This window comes from Meles meles, chromosome 1 (genome assembly GCF_922984935.1).
Source record: "Meles meles chromosome 1, mMelMel3.1 paternal haplotype, whole genome shotgun sequence".
Classification (NCBI taxonomy): Eukaryota; Metazoa; Chordata; class Mammalia; order Carnivora; family Mustelidae; genus Meles; species Meles meles.
The window spans coordinates 77,395,164-77,415,230 of NC_060066.1; the positions used below are offsets into that span (position 1 = coordinate 77,395,164).

General features: G+C 51.1%; 1 pseudogene; it reads right to left on the minus strand.

Moving 5' to 3' along the window:
• Positions 1-467: 467 nt before the first annotated feature.
• LOC123946204 overlaps positions 468-20,067 on the minus strand; it is a 928,361-nt pseudogene continuing 908,761 nt past the window's right edge.

Sequence of the window (20,067 nt, forward strand, 5' to 3'; positions counted from 1 at the left end):
AGGACCCCAGTCATTGCACTCTTGGCATTTCTCTGAGAGAAATCCAAACTTACGTTTGCTCAAAAACCTGTACAGGAACGGATCTGTGTCCTGATGGAAGCAGTGGGGCTGCCAAGGGGGTAGAAGTGACTGCAGTGGTTGGATATTGACACTGGACAGCCTTGTAAGAGATGTTCTCATCTTGCTTCTTTGAAGGCCCCTTCCCATTCATGGTGGTCCTGGGGACAAGGAGAAAAGGAATGTCAACGATTTCAGGAAGTTGAAAGGATTTCAAGAAGTTGAAACCAAGCATTAGAACACCATCTCTTCTACATGAATTCATTCTCATATTCACCCCCAGGCTCCCAAAGCAGACAGGAGGGGTCTGGTCCAACAGGGGTTGCGGGCAGTGGCCCTTCCACAGGCCATCTCCCCTCCAGTCTAGAAGTCCAACGACCAGGTCCCAGGCTTTCAACTCATCTCATTCTCTAGGGGCCTTCTCTAGAGGCCCCAGGAAACATCTGGGCTCTTTCTCTGCCTTCTAGGAGGCTCTGTGGGGCTGGGTCGAGTGCTCTCAGCCGACTTGGACCACACTGCCAGGTGTCTCCCCCTGCATTTGCCACCCTTCGACACAGGAGGATCAAGTGGGAGGATGTCCTCTCAGAGAGATCCATGGCGATCAGACTAGATGTCCTCTCTCTTCCATTGTTTACCCTCATCTCTCAGGCGTTTCTACCATCTCTTGATTTCCCTGGAATTTCAACCCCAGGAGAGGGGGGGTGGGTCAGAAGCCAAACATTTGGCTTCCCACTCCTGTCTTTCTTGAAGGTTTTCCCCGAACCAATGGGCCTAAAACAACATTCATAACCTGATATGGTTTCTGTGGGCCAGCCATCCAGGTGCAACTAGCCAGGTCCCTGTGGCTCAGGATCTCTCACAAGGCTGCAGTCCAGAGGGCCTCTGGATCTTCAGTCATCTGCGGGCTTGTTGGGGGTAAGTCTGCTTTTGAGCTCACTCAGCTGGCTGTGAGCAGCCAGAGGCCCTCCATTGCTGGAAGCAAGAAATAGTCATTCCTTGCCCCATGGGCCTCTCCAGCATAAAGCTCCCAAGGAGCAGCTGGCTTCCCTGGGAACAGATGAGGGAGGGAGGGACGGAGGGCGGGCAAGCCCAAGAGGAGACCAGTCTCTTTGTAAACTCACCTCCGAAGGGACATCCTATCACTTTGGCCACATTCTGTCCTTTACAAGGGAGTCAGTAGTTCTGACTCGAATCAAGAGGTGGAGTATGGAACACAAAACGATGTGTACCCAAGATGGGAATCGTTGGAGACCCTTAAAGGCTGCCCTCCCTACTTGGCTGGGACTTGACCTCAGCTAGCCACCACTATAATCTCTGCATCCTTATATTATTATATATTATGTTAGATTATATTATATGCACTATTATCTTTGCATAGAATCATCACATCCTAGGACGTGAACGAGGGGAACATTTTACCAAGCCCTTCTGGGATCCTTCAGCAGCTTGCCTAGAAGTTCCTTGCCCAAGGGTGCCTGTCAGTTCAGTGTCTGGCTCCGGATTTCGGTTCAGGGCTGATCACGTGATCTGGGAAATCCAGACCAGCGTCTGGTTCAGCACTTGTGTCCGAAGCCTGACGAGGAATCTCTCTAACTCGGCCCCTCCCCCGCCTGCATGTGTGTGCGTTCCTTTGTGAGTGTGTGTGTGTATGTGTGCGCCGTCACCCTTTCTGTCTCTCCGAAGAAGAAGAAGAAGAAGAAGAAGAAGAAGAAGAAGAAGAAGAAGAAGAAGAAGAAGAAGAAGAACAGTAGTAGGCATTGTAGTAGAAGTTATTGGCACAGCAGGTGATCATTAGACAACCCTGGTTTGGAACAGGAGCTCTGAAATTCACTAGCTGTGTGATCTTGGGGCAAGTTGTTTCCCCTGTCTGAACCTCAGTCAGACATGACACACTGGGTTATTGGGACGATTAAGGGATCGATACAAGACACTTCAAACCGTCCCTTGCTTGGCATAGAATCCCTTAATCAAATCCATTCTCAGTAGCAGTAGTCTCAGCCATTGGATATTTTTATTTTTATTTGTGTTACGCTGAACACTGAAAAATATTCTCTCACACTCATACGGCTCCAGGGAATATGGAGCATCAGGCTTAAGGATGGGGTGGATCTCAAGTCAAAGGAGCCATGGGTATGGCTGAAGGGGTCAGCACAGGAGGTTCTGTGCTCTGGTTGTGAGTGTTGGTGGCTGCTGGGCAAGGGAATCAGACCTGCAGGGGACCCGAGAACTTGGAGTCTGGCCAGTGCACCCTTGCTCCCTTCTTGGGCTTCCTGGGTTTCAGGGGAGCCTTTGGCCCTTGAGGGTATTTGGAGGCTGTGCCCGGAACAGCAGGAGCAGGAGCAGGAGGCCCCCCGGAGACAGGCTGGACCTTGGGCCCAGAGTTGGCCAGCTTCTGCCTGAGGCAATGGTTTTGGGCCTGGAGCCTTTGGAACTCCCTCTCTGCCCACAGGACAGCCTTCTGGCTCTCCTCACTCCTCTTCTCCACCAGGAGGCGCTCCCGCTCATGCAAGGAGGCGATTTGCTGCCATTCTCGGTGCAGGTCGGCGGCCATGTTCCTATAGAGGCCCAAGTGCCAGTGGGCAGCATCCGCCTTCCTGCGCACCTTGGCAAGCTCGTTCTTCACTTGCAGGCAGCGTGCCTTCTCCTCCATCATCTTCCTCTCCAGGTGTCTGAGGTGCTCTTCGCACAGCTTCGGCTCTGGCTCAAGCTTCAGGCGCAACTTCGGAATCTCACCGTCCAGGAGGGTGTTCCGAAGGTGAACAGGTCCTTGCTCAGCTTGGTGGCTTGTTGGGTTTCTTGGGAGCTCTTCATTCCTCTGACGTGCCTTCTTCAGTGCCCTGGACGGCTTTAATTGGTTCACGGGGCTCCCGCCTGAGGGCACGTGGTCAGGGGAGGAGGAGCCAGTCTCCACCTGCCTCCTTGAGCCCCCACCTTCCAGATGATCTCCAAGCAGCTCTAGCACATGCATCCCCTTCAGGAGGATCTGGCTGAGGGTGTGCTGTTGGCTCTGGCCCTCAGCGCTGGCCTGCCGCCGCACTCCTCCTTCAGGAAGCTCTGGCCTGCCTGCCTGCCCTGCCTCGTCCTGCACTCTCTGTCCACAGCTGCCAATCTCCTGAACCAGCGGGTCTGCACTTGCCTGCAGATCACGGCTGTCCTTGAAGCCTTCTGGTGTTTTCCTCACCAGGGCTTCTCCATCTTCCCGGGCTGCTCCACAGATGGGATTTTCAGGAGGCAGCTGGTGAGGGCTCTTCAACAGCCTTTCCCGAACTCCCTTCAGCAGTTGCGTGGTGTTTCCCACTGACCAATACCCGGCATCTTGATTCAGGGCAGCCAGAGCAAGAAGCTGGAACGGGAGAGGACTGGCCTTCGGCTCGGATGATGCGACAGCTCCACGGGCTTGTGCGTCCGGTTCGGTCTTCTCCATGCCTTTTCCAGAGACTTCCTCGTTCTGGGCACACTGCCACTTTCTTCTTCGGAAGCTGAGTGCACTCTTTCCCAGGAACACCACCACTGCAGTGCACACCAGGATCTCCCAGCGAAACCCAGAGACTCGTGGCACATGTGGCCAACGTTCGTCTATCACCAACCCAGCAGCCCACAGCTGCTCCAGGACAGCCCACAGCGGCTCCAGAACTGTGTGGGGAGGCATTTGGATGGCCCCCAGCTGGCTCCAAAGAGCCTTGTGGCTTGGTCTCCGATCACCAGTGTCTTCTGGGCCACTAGGAAGTGCTTGGAACCCCTACGAGGGTTCCGTCTCCAACGCAAACCAGTGCCTGGCAACAGGAGCTGAAGGGAGGAGGGGTGGGGGAGGTGCACCTGAGTCTCCAAGGCACATCAGTGCCTGCAACCGGAGCTGACAGCAGGTGGGGTAGGGGAGGGGAATCGCTCTATTGTACACCTGAAACAAAGACAACCCTATCGATCAATTTCTCGGAAGTACAATTTCAACATTAAAAAAAATATATTTAAAAAGCAAACTAGGTATCCAAAGGAGAAAACGAACAAATATCCAAACACTGAGAAAGTAACCTTCTAGATGATCAAAGATCAAAGATCAAATCTCAATGCCTTGAAGTGAAGGAAAATGAACATACAACATATGAAAATGTGTGGGACACAGCACAATCAATGGACAGCACCATGTAGAGCAATCACTGCCTATGTTAGAAAGGAGGAGGAGCATCTGGGAGGCTCAGTCAGTTAGTCCAACTCTTGATTTTGACTCGGGTCATGATTAAACTCGAGGTTGTGAGACTGAACCTGCATTGTGCTGGTGCTGGGCATGGAGGCTCTTTAATAATCTCTCTCTCTCTCTCTCTCTCTCTCTCTGTACCCCTTCCCTGTCTCTCTCTCTGTCTCTGTCTCAAAACAATAAGCTCTCCACGTCAGAACCTAGAAAAAGATGAGAAAATAAAACTAAAGAAGAAAACCAAAGGAATCCTTCCACCCAGTTTCAAGATCTACAGCTATAGTAATCCAAAATGTGTGGTGTTGGTGAAGGGATAGACAAATGGAACAGTATAAAGATAGATAAGTGGAACAGGATCAAACCCAGAAAGAGACCAACCACCAACATGTCAATGGGATTCTGACAAAGGGGAAAAGCAATTCAATGGAGGAGTGACAGCGTTTTGAAGAAATGGTGCTAGAGCAAGTGGACTTCCAGAGACAAAGAAGAAGAAGGAGAAGAAGAAGAGGGAGGGGCAGAGAGGAGGAGGAGGTGGAGGTGGAGGACGAGGAGGACGAGGACCACAATCGAAGGCTCATCCTCTGTACAAAACTGAACTCGTGGCGCCTGGGTGACTCAGTCGCTGAAGCAGCCAGCTCTTCATTTCGGCTCTTGTCATGCTCTCAGGGTCCCGGGACAAAATCAGGCTCCAAGCTCACTGGGGAGTCTGCTTAAGGACGCTCTTTTCGCTTCTCCCTCCACCCCACGCCCCACTCATGCGCATGCTCACTCTCTCAAAAAGAAAAAAAATTTGTTAAATTAACTCAAAATTAATCACCGCCTTCTATGTAAAATGATAAATCTTCTAGGGAAAAAAATGTCCAGAATGGACAGCTAGGGAAAGAATCCTCCGACTGGACATCAAATCATGTTCCGTTCAAGAAGAGTTGATTCAGTAGACATGATCCAACAATCAGAATTGGAAGTCTGTAATGTGTGAAACACCTTGTGAAGAAGACCCAAAAGGGAAGCTACAAACTGGGAGAAAATAGGTGCAAACCACATACCTGATAAAGGACTCCTGTCGGAAGGAGAGAACCTCAAAAGTGGACCCCCAAAGAAGCAAGCCATCCAGTCTGAAAAGAACAAAAACAAAAAAAAAATGGGCAAAAGACCGAAACCCTTTACCAAAGAGTATACAGATGGAAATCCCATAAAAAGTTACCATCGGGGCAATTCAAATTCAAACTCCAATGAGCTCTCACTGCACACCTATCAGCATGATGCAAACCAAATGCACCCGAGAGGGAGAGAGAGACCCCACTCCCCAATGCAAGGCAGGATGTGGAACGACTGGATCGCTCCTGCATCGCTGTTGGGAATGGAAGATGATAGAGCTCCCTCTTGAAAACAGTTCACAGTTCCTTTTCTTTTTCAAGGCCTGGATTTAAATTCCAGGGAACAAGCAGTAGAATATGCTTTTCGGGTGCACAGTAGAGAGACCCAACCCTCCACACAGTTTCTCTGAAAACTAGACTTGCAACCACCCTAGGACCCCAGTCATTGCACTCTTGGCATTTCTCTGAGAGAAATCCAAACTTACGTTTGCTCAAAAACCTGTACAGGAACGGATCTGTGTCCTGATGGAAGCAGTGGGGCTGCCAAGGGGGTAGAAGTGACTGCAGTGGTTGGATATTGACACTGGACAGCCTTGTAAGAGATGTTCTCATCTTGCTTCTTTGAAGGCCCCTTCCCATTCATGGTGGTCCTGGGGACAAGGAGAAAAGGAATGTCAACGATTTCAAGAAGTTGAAAGGATTTCAAGAAGTTGAAACCAAGCATTAGAACACCATCTCTTCTACATGAATTCATTCTCATATTCACCCCCAGGCTCCCAAAGCAGACAGGAGGGGTCTGGTCCAACAGGGGTTGCGGGCAGTGGCCCTTCCACAGGCCATCTCCCCTCCAGTCTAGAAGTCCAACGACCAGGTCCCAGGCTTTCAACTCATCTCATTCTCTAGGGGCCTTCTCTAGGGGCCCCAGGGAACATCTGGGCTCTTTCTCTGCCTTCTAGGAGGCTCTGTGGGGCTGGGTCGAGTGCTCTCAGCCGACTTGGACCACACTGCCAGGTGTCTCCCCCTGCATTTGCCACCCTTCGACACAGGAGGATCAAGTGGGAGGATGTCCTCTCAGAGAGATCCATGGCGATCAGACTAGATGTCCTCTCTCTTCCATTGTTTACCCTCATCTCTCAGGCGTTTCTACCATCTCTTGATTTCCCTGGAATTTCAACCCCAGGAGAGGGGGGGTGGGTCAGAAGCCCAACATTTGGCTTCCCACTCCTGTCTTTCTTGAAGGTTTTCCCCGAACCAATGGGCCTAAAACAACATTCATAACCTGATATGGTTTCTGTGGGCCAGCCATCCAGGTGCAACTAGCCAGGTCCCTGTGGCTCAGGATCTCTCACAAGGCTGCAGTCCAGAGGGCCTCTGGATCTTCAGTCATCTGCGGGCTTGTTGGGGGTAAGTCTGCTTTTGAGCTCACTCAGCTGGCTGTGAGCAGCCAGAGGCCCTCCATTGCTGGAAGCAAGAAAGAGTCATTCCTTGCCCCATGGGCCTCTCCAGCATAAAGCTCCCAAGGAGCAGCTGGCTTCCCTGGGAACAGATGAGGGAGGGAGGGACGGAGGGCGGGCAAGCCCAAGAGGAGACCAGTCTCTTTGTCAACTCACCTCCGAAGGGACATCCTATCACTTTGGCCACATTCTGTCCTTTACAAGGGAGTCAGTAGTTCTGACTCGAAGCAAGAGGTAGACTATGGAACACAAAACGATGTGTACCCAAGATGGGAATCGTTGGAGACCCTTAAAGGCTGCCCTCCCTACTTGGCTGGGACTTGACCTCAGCTAGCCACCACTATAATCTCTGCATCCTTCTATTATTATATATTATGTTAGATTATATTATATGCACTATTATCTTTGCATAGAATCATCACATCCTAGGACGTGAACGAGGGGAACATTTTACCAAGCCCTTCTGGGATCCTTCAGCAGCTTGCCTAGAAGTTCCTTGCCCAAGGGTGCCTGTCAGTTCAGTGTCTGGCTCCTGATTTCGGTTCAGGGCTGATCACGTGATCTGGGAAATCCAGACCAGCGTCTGGTTCAGCACTTGTGTCCGAAGCCTGACGAGGAATCTCTCTAACTCGGCCCCTCCCCCGCCTGCATGTGTGTGCGTTCCTTTGTGAGTGTGTGTGTGTATGTGTGCGCCGTCACCCTTTCTGTCTCTCCGAAGAAGAAGAAGAAGAAGAAGAAGAAGAAGAAGAAGAAGAAGAACAGTAGTAGGCATTGTAGTAGAAGTTATTGGCACAGCAGGTGATCATTAGACAACCCTGGTTTGGAACAGGAGCTCTGAAATTCACTAGCTGTGTGATCTTGGGGCAAGTTGTTTCCCCTGTCTGAACCTCAGTCAGACATGACACACTGGGTTATTGGGACGATTAAGGGATCGATACAAGACACTTCAAACCGTCCCTTGCTTGGCATAGAATCCCTTAATCAAATCCATTCTCAGTAGCAGTAGTCTCAGCCATTGGATATTTTTATTTTTATTTGTGTTACGCTGAACACTGAAAAATATTCTCTCACACTCATACGGCTCCAGGGAATATGGAGCATCAGGCTAAAGGATGGGGTGGATCTCAAGTCAAAGGAGCCATGGGTATGGCTGAAGGGGTCAGCACAGGAGCTTCTGTGCTCTGGTTGTGAGTGTTGGTGGCTGCTGGGCAAGGGAATCAGACCTGCAGGGGACCCGAGAACTTGGAGTCTGGCCAGTGCACCCTTGCTCCCTTCTTGGGCTTCCTGGGTTTCAGGGGAGCCTTTGGCCCTTGAGGGTATTTGGAGGCTGTGCCCGGAACAGCAGGAGCAGGAGCAGGAGGCCCCCCGGAGACAGGCTGGACCTTGGGCCCAGAGTTGGCCAGCTTCTGCCTGAGGCAATGGTTTTGGGCCTGGAGCCTTTGGAACTCCCTCTCTGCCCACAGGACAGCCTTCTGGCTCTCCTCACTCCTCTTCTCCACCAGGAGGCGCTCCCGCTCATGCAAGGAGGCGATTTGCTGCCATTCTCGGTGCAGGTCGGCGGCCATGTTCCTATAGAGGCCCAAGTGCCAGTGGGCAGCATCCGCCTTCCTGCGCACCTTGGCAAGCTCGTTCTTCACTTGCAGGCAGCGTGCCTTCTCCTCCATCATCTTCCTCTCCAGGTGTCTGAGGTGCTCTTCGCACAGCTTCGGCTCTGGCTCAAGCTTCAGGCGCAACTTCGGAATCTCACCGTCCAGGAGGGTGTTCCGAAGGTGAACAGGTCCTTGCTCAGCTTGGTGGCTTGTTGGGTTTCTTGGGAGCTCTTCATTCCTCTGACGTGCCTTCTTCAGTGCCCTGGACGGCTTGAATTGGTTCACGGGGCTCCCGCCTGAGGGCACGTGGTCAGGGGAGGAGGAGCCAGTCTCCACCTGCCTCCTTGAGCCCCCACCTTCCAGATGATCTCCAAGCAGCTCTAGCACATGCATCCCCTTCAGGAGGATCTGGCTGAGGGTGTGCTGTTGGCTCTGGCCCTCAGCGCTGGCCTGCCGCCGCACTCCTCCTTCAGGAAGCTCTGGCCTGCCTGCCTGCCCTGCCTCGTCCTGCACTCTCTGTCCACAGCTGCCAATCTCCTGAACCAGCGGGTCTGCACTTGCCTGCAGATCACGGCTGTCCTTGAAGCCTTCTGGTGTTTTCCTCACCAGGGCTTCTCCATCTTCCCGGGCTGCTCCACAGATGGGATTTTCAGGAGGCAGCTGGTGAGGGCTCTTCAACAGCCTTTCCCGAACTCCCTTCAGCAGTTGCGTGGTGTTTCCCACTGACCAATACCCGGCATCTTGATTCAGGGCAGCCAGAGCAAGAAGCTGGAACGGGAGAGGACTGGCCTTCGGCTCGGATGATGCGACAGCTCCACGGGCTTGTGCGTCCGGTTCGGTCTTCTCCATGCCTTTTCCAGAGACTTCCTCGTTCTGGGCACACTGCCACTTTCTTCTTCGGAAGCTGAGTGCACTCTTTCCCAGGAACACCACCACTGCAGTGCACACCAGGATCTCCCAGCGAAACCCAGAGACTCGTGGCACATGTGGCCAACGTTCGTCTATCACCAACCCAGCAGCCCACAGCTGCTCCAGGACAGCCCACAGCGGCTCCAGAACTGTGTGGGGAGGCATTTGGATGGCCCCCAGCTGGCTCCAAAGAGCCTTGTGGCTTGGTCTCCGATCACCAGTGTCTTCTGGGCCACTAGGAAGTGCTTGGAACCCCTACGAGGGTTCCGTCTCCAACGCAAACCAGTGCCTGGCAACAGGAGCTGAAGGGAGGAGGGGTGGGGGAGGTGCACCTGAGTCTCCAAGGCACATCAGTGCCTGCAACCGGAGCTGACAGCAGGTGGGGTAGGGGAGGGGAATCGCTCTATTGTACACCTGAAACAAAGACAACCCTATCGATCAATTTCTCGGAAGTACAATTTCAACATTAAAAAAAATATATTTAAAAAGCAAACTAGGTATCCAAAGGAGAAAACGAACAAATATCCAAACACTGAGAAAGTAACCTTCTAGATGATCAAAGATCAAAGATCAAATCTCAATGCCTTGAAGTGAAGGAAAATGAACATACAACATATGAAAATGTGTGGGACACAGCACAATCAATGGACAGCACCATGTAGAGCAATCACTGCCTATGTTAGAAAGGAGGAGGAGCATCTGGGAGGCTCAGTCAGTTAGTCCAACTCTTGATTTTGACTCGGGTCATGATTAAACTCGAGGTTGTGAGACTGAACCTGCATTGTGCTGGTGCTGGGCATGGAGGCTCTTTAATAATCTCTCTCTCTCTCTCTCTCTCTCTCTCTGTACCCCTTCCCTGTCTCTCTCTCTCTCTCTCTCTCTGTCTCAAAACAATAAGCTCTCCACGTCAGAACCTAGAAAAAGATGAGAAAATAAAACTAAAGAAGAAAACCAAAGGAATCCTTCCACCCAGTTTCAAGATCTACAGCTATAGTAATCCAAAATGTGTGGTGTTGGTGAAGGGATAGACAAATGGAACAGTATAAAGATAGATAAGTGGAACAGGATCAAACCCAGAAAGAGACCAACCACCAACATGTCAATGGGATTCTGACAAAGGGGAAAAGCAATTCAATGGAGGAGTGACAGCGTTTTGAAGAAATGGTGCTAGAGCAAGTGGACTTCCAGAGACAAAGAAGAAGAAGGAGAAGAAGAAGAGGGAGGGGCAGAGAGGAGGAGGAGGTGGAGGTGGAGGACGAGGAGGACGAGGACCACAATCGAAGGCTCATCCTCTGTACAAAACTGAACTCGTGGCGCCTGGGTGACTCAGTCGCTGAGGCAGCCAGCTCTTAATTTCGGCTCTTGTCATGCTCTCAGGGTCCCGGGACAAAATCAGGCTCCAAGCTCACTGGGGAGTCTGCTTAAGGACGCTCTTTTCGCTTCTCCCTCCACCCCACGCCCCACTCATGCGCATGCTCACTCTCTCAAAAAGAAAAAAAAAATTTGTTAAATTAACTCAAAATTAATCACCGCCTTCTATGTAAAATGATAAATCTTCTAGGGAAAAAAATGTCCAGAATGGACAGCTAGGGAAAGAATCCTCCGACTGGACATCAAATCATGTTCCGTTCAAGAAGAGTTGATTCATTAGACATGATCCAACAATCAGAATTGGAAGTCTGTAATGTGTGAAACACCTTGTGAAGAAGACCCAAAAGGGGAGCTACAAACTGGGAGAAAATAGGTGCAAACCACATACCTGATAAAGGACTCCTGTCGGAAGGAGAGAACCTCAAAAGTTGACCCCCAAAGAAGCAAGCCATCCAGTCTGAAAAGAACAAAAACAAAAAAAATGGGCAAAAGACCGAAACACTTTACCAAAGAGTATACAGATGGAAATCCCATAAAAAGTTACCATCGGGGCAATTCAAATTCAAACTCCAATGAGCTCTCACTGCACACCTATCAGCATGATGCAAACCAAATGCACCCGAGAGGGAGAGAGAGACCCCACTCCCCAATGCAAGGCAGGATGTGGAACGACTGGATCGCTCCTGCATCGCTGTTGGGAATGGAAGATGATAGAGCTCCCTCTTGAAAACAGTTCACAGTTCCTTTTCTTTTTCAAGGCCTGGATTTAAATTCCAGGGAACAAGCAGTAGAATATGCTTTTCGGGTGCACAGTAGAGTGACCCAACCCTCCACACAGTTTCTCTGAAAACTAGACTTGCAACCACCCTAGGACCCCAGTCATTGCACTCTTGGCATTTCTCTGAGAGAAATCCAAACTTACGTTTGCTCAAAAACCTGTACAGGAACGGATCTGTGTCCTGATGGAAGCAGTGGGGCTGCCAAGGGGGTACAAGTGACTGCAGTGGTTGGATATTGACACTGGACAGCCTTGTAAGAGATGTTCTCATCTTGCTTCTTTGAAGGCCCCTTCCCATTCATGGTGGTCCTGGGGACAAGGAGAAAAGGAATGTCAACGATTTCAAGAAGTTGAAAGGATTTCAAGAAGTTGAAACCAAGCATTAGAACACCATCTCTTCTACATGAATTCATTCTCATATTCACCCCCAGTCTCCCAAAGCAGACAGGAGGGGTCTGGTCCAACAGGGGTTGCGGGCAGTGGCCCTTCCACAGGCCATCTCCCCTCCAGTCTAGAAGTCCAACGACCAGGTCCCAGGCTTTCAACTCATCTCATTCTCTCGGGGCCTTCTCTAGGGGCCCCAGGGAACATCTGGGCTCTTTCTCTGCCTTCTAGGAGGCTCTGTGGGGCTGGGTCGAGTGCTCTCAGCCGACTTGGACCACACTGCCAGGTGTCTCCCCCTGCATTTGCCACCCTTCGACACAGGAGGATCAAGTGGGAGGATGTCCTCTCAGAGAGATCCATGGCGATCAGACTAGATGTCCTCTCTCTTCCATTGTTTACCCTCATCTCTCAGGCGTTTCTACCATCTCTTGATTTCCCTGGAATTTCAACCCCAGGAGAGGGGGGGTGGGTCAGAAGCCCAACATTTGGCTTCCCACTCCTGTCTTTCTTGAAGGTTTTCCCCGAACCAATGGGCCTAAAACAACATTCATAACCTGATATGGTTTCTGTGGGCCAGCCATCCAGGTGCAACTAGCCAGGTCCCTGTGGCTCAGGATCTCTCACAAGGCTGCAGTCCAGAGGGCCTCTGGATCTTCAGTCATCTGCGGGCTTGTTGGGGGTAAGTCTGCTTTTGAGCTCACTCAGCTGGCTGTGAGCAGCCAGAGGCCCTCCATTGCTGGAAGCAAAAAAGAGTCATTCCTTGGCCCATGGGCCTCTCCAGCATAAAGCTCCCAAGGAGCAGCTGGCTTCCCTGGGAACAGATGAGGGAGGGAGGGACGGAGGGCGGGCAAGCCCAAGAGGAGACCAGTCTCTTTGTCAACTCACCTCCGAAGGGACATCCTATCACTTTGGCCACATTCTGTCCTTTACAAGGGAGTCAGTAGTTCTGACTCGAAGCAAGAGGTAGACTATGGAACACAAAACGATGTGTACCCAAGATGGGAATCGTTGGAGACCCTTAAAGGCTGCCCTCCCTACTTGGCTGGGACTTGACCTCAGCTAGCCACCACTATAATCTCTGCATCCTTATATTATTATATATTATGTTAGATTATATTATATGCACTATTATCTTTGCATAGAATCATCACATCCTAGGACGTGAACGAGGGGAACATTTTACCAAGCCCTTCTGGGATCCTTCAGCAGCTTGCCTAGAAGTTCCTTGCCCAAGGGTGCCTGTCAGTTCAGTGTCTGGCTCCTGATTTGGTTCAGGGCTGATCACGTGATCTGGGAAATCCAGACCAGCGTCTGGTTCAGCACTTGTGTCCGAGGCCTGACGAGGAATCTCTCTAACTCGGCCCCTCCCCCGCGTGCATGTGTGTGCGTTCCTTTGTGAGTGTGTGTGTGTATGTGTGCGCCGTCACCCTTTCTGTCAAGAAAGAAGAAGAAGAAGAAAGAAGAAAGAAGAAAGAAGAAAGAAGAAAGAAGAAAGAAGAAGAAGAAGAAGAAGAAGAAGAAGAAGAAGAAGAAGAAGAAGAACAAGAACAAGAACAAGAACAAGAACAAGAACAAGAACAAGAACAAGAAGAAGAACAGTAGTAGGCATTGTAGTAGAAGTTATTGGCACAGCAGGTGATCATTAGACAACCCTGGTTTGGAACAGGAGCTCTGAAATTCACTAGCTGTGTGATCTTGGGGCAAGTTGTTTCCCCTGTCTGAACCTCAGTCAGACATGACACACTGGGTTATTGGGACGATTAAGGGATCGATACAAGACACTTCAAACCGTCCCTTGCTTGGCATAGAATCCCTTAATCAAATCCATTCTCAGTAGCAGTAGTCTCAGCCATTGGATATTTTTATTTTTATTTGTGTTACGCTGAACACTGAAAAATATTCTCTCACACTCATACGGCTCCAGGGAATATGGAGCATCAGGCTAAAGGATGGGGTGGATCTCAAGTCAAAGGAGCCATGGGTATGGCTGAAGGGGTCAGCACAGGAGCTTCTGTGCTCTGGTTGTGAGTGTTGGTGGCTGCTGGGCAAGGGAATCAGACCTGCAGGGGACCCGAGAACTTGGAGTCTGGCCAGTGCACCCTTGCTCCCTTCTTGGGCTTCCTGGGTTTCAGGGGAGCCTTTGGCCCTTGAGGGTATTTGGAGGCTGTGCCCGGAACAGCAGGAGCAGGAGCAGGAGGCCCCCCGGAGACAGGCTGGACCTTGGGCCCAGAGTTGGCCAGCTTCTGCCTGAGGCAATGGTTTTGGGCCTGGAGCCTTTGGAACTCCCTCTCTGCCCACACAACAGCCTTCTGGCTCTCCTCACTCCTCTTCTCCACCAGGAGGCGCTCCCGCTCATGCAAGGAGGCGATTTGCTGCCATTCTCGGTGCGGGTCGGCGACCATGTTCCTATAGAGGCCCAAGTGCCAGTGGGCAGCATCCGCCTTCCTGCGCACCTTGGCAAGCTCGTTCTTCACTTGCAGGCAGCGTGCCTTCTCCTCCATCATCTTCCTCTCCAGGTGTCTGAGGTGCTCTTCGCACAGCTTCGTCTCTGCCTCAAGCTTCAGGCGCAACTTCGGAATCTCACCGTCCAGGAGGGTGTTCCGAAGGTGAACAGGTCCTTGCTCAGCTTGGTGGCTTGTTGGGTTTCTTGGGAGCTCTTCATTCCTCTGACGTGCCTTCTTCAGTGCCCTGGACGGCTTGAATTGGTTCACGGGGCTCCCGCCTGAGGGCACGTGGTCAGGGGAGGAGGAGCCAGTCTCCACCTGCCTCCTTGAGCCCCCACCTTCCAGATGATCTCCAAGCAGCTCTAGCACATGCATCCCCTTCAGGAGGATCTGGCTGAGGGTGTGCTGTTGGCTCTGGCCCTCAGCGCTGGCCTGCCGCCGCACTCCTCCTTCAGGAAGCTCTGGCCTGCCTGCCTGCCCTGCCTCGTCCTGCACTCTCTGTCCACAGCTGCCAATCTCCTGAACCAGCGGGTCTGCACTTGCCTGCAGATCACGGCTGTCCTTGAAGCCTTCTGGTGTTTTCCTCACCAGGGCTTCTCCATCTTCCCGGGCTGCTCCACAGATGGGATTTTCAGGAGGCAGCTGGTGAGGGCTCTTCAACAGCCTTTCCCGAACTCCCTTCAGCAGTTGCGTGGTGTTTCCCACTGACCAATACCCGGCATCTTGATTCAGGGCAGCCAGAGCAAGAAGCTGGAACGGGAGAGGACTGGCCTTCGGCTCGGATGATGCGACAGCTCCACGGGCTTGTGCGTCCGGTTCGGTCTTCTCCATGCCTTTTCCAGAGACTTCCTCGTTCTGGGCACACTGCCACTTTCTTCTTCGGAAGCTGAGTGCACTCTTTCCCAGGAACACCACCACTGCAGTGCACACCAGGATCTCCCAGCGAAACCCAGAGACTCGTGGCACATGTGGCCAACGTTCGTCTGTCACCAACCCAGCAGCCCACAGCTGCTCCAGGACAGCCCACAGCGGCTCCAGAACTGTGTGGGGAGGCATTTGGATGGCCCCCAGCTGGCTCCAAAGAGCCTTGTGGCTTGGTCTCCGATCACCAGTGTCTTCTGGGCCACTAGGAAGTGCTTGGAACCCCTACGAGGGTTCCGTCTCCAACGCAAACCAGTGCCTGGCAACAGGAGCTGAAGGGAGGAGGGGTGGGGGAGGTGCACCTGAGTCTCCAAGGCACATCAGTGCCTGCAACCGGAGCTGACAGCAGGTGGGGTAGGGGAGGGGAATCGCTCTATTGTACACCTGAAACAATGACAACCCTATCGATCAATTTCTCGGAAGTACAATTTCAACATTAAAAAAAATATATTTAAAAAGCAAACTAGGTATCCAAAGGAGAAAACGAACAAATATCCAAACACTGAGAAAGTAACCTTCTAGATGATCAAAGATCAAAGATCAAATCTCAATGCCTTGAAGTGAAGGAAAATGAACATACAACATATGAAAATGTGTGGGACACAGCACAATCAATGGACAGCACCATGTAGAGCAATCACTGCCTATGTTAGAAAGGAGGAGGAGCATCTGGGAGGCTCAGTCAGTTAGTCCAACTCTTGATTTTGACTCGGGTCATGATTAAACTCGAGGTTGTGAGACTGAACCTGCATTGTGCTAGTGCTGGGCATGGAGGCTGTTTAATAATCTCTCTCTCTCTCTCTCTCTCTCTCTCTGTACCCCTTCCCTGTCTCTCTCTCTCTCTCTCTCTCTGTCTCAAAACAATAAGCTCTCCACGTCAGAACCTAGAAAAAGATGAGAAAATAAAACTAAAGAAGAAAACCAAAGGAATCCTTCCACCCAGTTTCAAGATCTACAGCTATAGTAATCCAAAATGTGTGGTGTTGGTGAAGGGATAGACAAATGGAACAGTATAAAGATAGATAAGTGGAACAAGATCAAACCCAGAAAGAGACCAACCACCAACATGTCAATGGGATTCTGACAAAGGGGAAAAGCAATTCAATGGAGGAGTGACAGCGTTTTGAAGAAATGGTGCTAGAGCAAGTGGACTTCCAGAGACAAAGAAGAAGAAGGAGAAGAAGAAGAGGGAGGGGCAGAGAGGAGGAGGAGGTGGAGGTGGAGGACGAGGAGGACGAGGACCACAATCGAAGGCTCATCCTCTGTACAAAACTGAACTCGTGGCGCCTGGGTGACTCAGTCGCTGAGGCAGCCAGCTCTTAATTTCGGCTCTTGTCATGCTCTCAGGGTCCCGGGACAAAATCAGGCTCCAAGCTCACTGGGGAGTCTGCTTAAGGACGCTCTTTTCGCTTCTCCCTCCACCCCACGCCCCACTCATGCGCATGCTCACTCTCTCAAAAAGAAAAAAAAAATTTGTTAAATTAACTCAAAATTAATCACCGCCTTCTATGTAAAATGATAAATCTTCTAGGGAAAAAAATGTCCAGAATGGACAGCTAGGGAAAGAATCCTCCGACTGGACATCAAATCATGTTCCGTTCAAGAAGAGTTGATTCATTAGACATGATCCAACAATCAGAATTGGAAGTCTGTAATGTGTGAAACACCTTGTGAAGAAGACCCAAAAGGGGAGCTACAAACTGGGAGAAAATAGGTGCAAACCACATACCTGATAAAGGACTCCTGTCGGAAGGAGAGAACCTCAAAAGTTGACCCCCAAAGAAGCAAGCCATCCAGTCTGAAAAGAACAAAAACAAAAAAAATGGGCAAAAGACCGAAACACTTTACCAAAGAGTATACAGATGGAAATCCCATAAAAAGTTACCATCGGGGCAATTCAAATTCAAACTCCAATGAGCTCTCACTGCACACCTATCAGCATGATGCAAACCAAATGCACCCGAGAGGGAGAGAGAGACCCCACTCCCCAATGCAAGGCAGGATGTGGAACGACTGGATCGCTCCTGCATCGCTGTTGGGAATGGAAGATGATAGAGCTCCCTCTTGAAAACAGTTCACAGTTCCTTTTCTTTTTCAAGGCCTGGATTTAAATTCCAGGGAACAAGCAGTAGAATATGCTTTTCGGGTGCACAGTAGAGTGACCCAACCCTCCACACAGTTTCTCTGAAAACTAGACTTGCAACCACCCTAGGACCCCAGTCATTGCACTCTTGGCATTTCTCTGAGAGAAATCCAAACTTACGTTTGCTCAAAAACCTGTACAGGAACGGATCTGTGTCCTGATGGAAGCAGTGGGGCTGCCAAGGGGGTACAAGTGACTGCAGTGGTTGGATATTGACACTGGACAGCCTTGTAAGAGATGTTCTCATCTTGCTTCTTTGAAGGCCCCTTCCCATTCATGGTGGTCCTGGGGACAAGGAGAAAAGGAATGTCAACGATTTCAAGAAGTTGAAAGGATTTCAAGAAGTTGAAACCAAGCATTAGAACACCATCTCTTCTACATGAATTCATTCTCATATTCACCCCCAGTCTCCCAAAGCAGACAGGAGGGGTCTGGTCCAACAGGGGTTGCGGGCAGTGGCCCTTCCACAGGCCATCTCCCCTCCAGTCTAGAAGTCCAACGACCAGGTCCCAGGCTTTCAACTCATCTCATTCTCTCGGGGCCTTCTCTAGGGGCCCCAGGGAACATCTGGGCTCTTTCTCTGCCTTCTAGGAGGCTCTGTGGGGCTGGGTCGAGTGCTCTCAGCCGACTTGGACCACACTGCCAGGTGTCTCCCCCTGCATTTGCCACCCTTCGACACAGGAGGATCAAGTGGGAGGATGTCCTCTCAGAGAGATCCATGGCGATCAGACTAGATGTCCTCTCTCTTCCATTGTTTACCCTCATCTCTCAGGCGTTTCTACCATCTCTTGATTTCCCTGGAATTTCAACCCCAGGAGAGGGGGGGTGGGTCAGAAGCCCAACATTTGGCTTCCCACTCCTGTCTTTCTTGAAGGTTTTCCCCGAACCAATGGGCCTAAAACAACATTCATAACCTGATATGGTTTCTGTGGGCCAGCCATCCAGGTGCAACTAGCCAGGTCCCTGTGGCTCAGGATCTCTCCCAAGGCTGCAGTCCAGAGGGCCTCTGGATCTTCAGTCATCTGCGGGCTTGTTGGGGGTAAGTCTGCTTTTGAGCTCACTCAGCTGGCTGTGAGCAGCCAGAGGCCCTCCATTGCTGGAAGCAAGAAAGAGTCATTCCTTGCCCCATGGGCCTCTCCAGCATAAAGCTCCCAAGGAGCAGCTGGCTTCCCTGGGAACAGATGAGGGAGGGAGGGACGGAGGGCGGGCAAGCCCAAGAGGAGACCAGTCTCTTTGTCAACTCACCTCCGAAGGGACATCCTATCACTTTGGCCACATTCTGTCCTTTACAAGGGAGTCAGTAGTTCTGACTCGAAGCAAGAGGTAGACTATGGAACACAAAACGATGTGTACCCAAGATGGGAATCGTTGGAGACCCTTAAAGGCTGCCCTCCCTACTTGGCTGGGACTTGACCTCAGCTAGCCACCACTATAATCTCTGCATCCTTATATTATTATATATTATGTTAGATTATATTATATGCACTATTATCTTTGCATAGAATCATCACATCCTAGGACGTGAACGAGGGGAACATTTTACCAAGCCCTTCTGGGATCCTTCAGCAGCTTGCCTAGAAGTTCCTTGCCCAAGGGTGCCTGTCAGTTCAGTGTCTGGCTCCTGATTTGGTTCAGGGCTGATCACGTGATCTGGGAAATCCAGACCAGCGTCTGGTTCAGCACTTGTGTCCGAGGCCTGACGAGGAATCTCTCTAACTCGGCCCCTCCCCCGCGTGCATGTGTGTGCGTTCCTTTGTGAGTGTGTGTGTGTATGTGTGCGCCGTCACCCTTTCTGTCAAGAAAGAAGAAGAAAGAAGAAAGAAGAAAGAAGAAAGAAGAAAGAAGAAAGAAGAAAGAAGAAAGAAGAAGAAGAAGAAGAAGAAGAAGAAGAAGAAGAAGAAGAACAGTAGTAGGCATTGTAGTAGAAGTTATTGGCACAGCAGGTGATCATTAGACAACCCTGGTTTGGAACAGGAGCTCTGAAATTCACTAGCTGTGTGATCTTGGGGCAAGTTGTTTCCCCTGTCTGAACCTCAGTCAGACATGACACACTGGGTTATTGGGACGATTAAGGGATCGATACAAGACACTTCAAACCGTCCCTTGCTTGGCATAGAATCCCTTAATCAAATCCATTCTCAGTAGCAGTAGTCTCAGCCATTGGATATTTTTATTTTTATTTGTGTTACGCTGAACACTGAAAAATATTCTCTCACACTCATACGGCTCCAGGGAATATGGAGCATCAGGCTAAAGGATGGGGTGGATCTCAAGTCAAAGGAGCCATGGGTATGGCTGAAGGGGTCAGCACAGGAGCTTCTGTGCTCTGGTTGTGAGTGTTGGTGGCTGCTGGGCAAGGGAATCAGACCTGCAGGGGACCCGAGAACTTGGAGTCTGGCCAGTGCACCCTTGCTCCCTTCTTGGGCTTCCTGGGTTTCAGGGGAGCCTTTGGCCCTTGAGGGTATTTGGAGGCTGTGCCCGGAACAGCAGGAGCAGGAGCAGGAGGCCCCCCGGAGACAGGCTGGACCTTGGGCCCAGAGTTGGCCAGCTTCTGCCTGAGGCAATGGTTTTGGGCCTGGAGCCTTTGGAACTCCCTCTCTGCCCACAGGACAGCTTTCTGGCTCTCCTCACTCCTCTTCTCCACCAGGAGGCGCTCCCGCTCATGCAAGGAGGCGATTTGCTGCCATTCTCGGTGCAGGTCGGCGGCCATGTTCCTATAGAGGCCCAAGTG